Raw genomic sequence first — 1,435 nt, forward strand, 5'->3', positions numbered from 1 at the left:
AAAAAAAAGATGTTTATGGTTAAAACTTAACAGTTTGGATGCTTTGTCTCCTTAGGAGCGACGTGACGGACGCTGAGTTCTGCTGCTCCATGGCTTGGATCAGTTCATCCACAGCGAACAAGTTAAGTGTATTCAGAGACAGGGAGCTCTTCACTTTGCTTTGTCCCCATCATTTTTCTCTAATTGCAGGACGTGGAGCTCAGCCCAAAGGAAAAGGCTCTTCTTGCTTTGGGTTGGTTTTGGCTACGTGGCTTTTGAGTGTAGGGCAGAACACATTTCCTGGCTGATATTCATACTAAAGGTTTGTAAGTATGTAGGTACTATGCTAAGATCTAGAGCCAAATTAGGGGGAAATTCCAATTAGGTTGGAGGCAGACAGCTCAGGGCTTTGCTTTCAGGTTCATCCTTGGAATTTGGAAGCCATTAAGGACTGGTTCCAGTGCTGGCCCTTTTGTAACCAGCACGAAAATATCTGTGGAATGAAAAAAACGAACACCACAGCGTTCCCTGAAGTCCAGTGTGATTGTCAGGTGCCATTTATCTGCCATCTGAATAACTGCAGGAGTATTTTGTGTGCAACAGCTGGTCCCGATGGAGGCTTTGACCTTCGAGGCAGTCTGTGCTACTGTACCACCGTGTGCCATCCTCTGAGCCCCCAGCAGCTGGGAGAGGCAGCAAATATGTTCTGCATGGCAACAGAGGAGAGTTTCATTGCTTCGTCCCCCCCCAACCCCCAGGCCACCCTTGGAGGTGTTTAAGGCAGAAATTACTGCCATCAGTTCACAAACATCCCCAGGAATGAAGAAGTCACAGCTCAGGTGGGCCCAACGCTGCCACGCTGTGTGCAGCTGAGCAGATTTTATTGTTTATTGTTTGCTTGGATTCCACTAAGAAAAGCTTTGCTGTGTTCTGTTGTGCTGATACAGCTTTACTTTCCTGCTTCTATTGCAGGAATGCAGAACCACAGCACCTTCTTGCTGCGGATAAAGGTTGCTGACATAATAAAAAGTTGTTTACAAGTATGCAAAATCGGTAACGTTTCAAAACGTGGATGTTAATTACACGTAACTGAGAGCAGAACAAAAAAACCCTGCAGATGAAGGTGGGTATCTGGGTCAGGGGAGCGTGCTGCCATGCCTGCTCCTTTACACACCCATAAATGTGGCTGCCAGGAACGGTGGGAGATGTGAGATCTTCCTTCTCCTCCAGCACAAACGTTCTGGTTTGCATTTTGCCACAGCAGATGAGTGACACGGGAATGTTTCATAGGCTGAGGTCATTCCTTGCAGTGAGGCTGCGTGGAAACACGTGATGGGGATTTGCATTGGAGCAGCTGAGCCACTAGATGGCTGATGGTGGAAGAGGTGATCAGCATCGTTCTGGGTGGGAAGGTTAGAACTGACACGCGTTTCTCTGCTAAATCCTGCAGACAACT

At 47.5% G+C, this 1,435-nt stretch overlaps 1 long non-coding RNA gene across 1 annotated transcript; it reads left to right on the forward strand.

The window, feature by feature from the left end:
- Window positions 1-6: 6 nt before the first annotated feature.
- On the forward strand, window positions 7-1,080 carry LOC116217464. Its single transcript, XR_004162048.1, has 2 exons — window positions 7-301; window positions 399-1,080. It is a non-coding gene; the product is annotated as an uncharacterized LOC116217464 (long non-coding RNA).
- The last annotated feature ends 355 nt before the right edge of the window (window positions 1,081-1,435 follow it).

Source organism: Meleagris gallopavo, chromosome 27, assembly GCF_000146605.3.
Source record: "Meleagris gallopavo isolate NT-WF06-2002-E0010 breed Aviagen turkey brand Nicholas breeding stock chromosome 27, Turkey_5.1, whole genome shotgun sequence".
In the NCBI taxonomy this organism is placed as follows: Eukaryota; Metazoa; Chordata; class Aves; order Galliformes; family Phasianidae; genus Meleagris; species Meleagris gallopavo.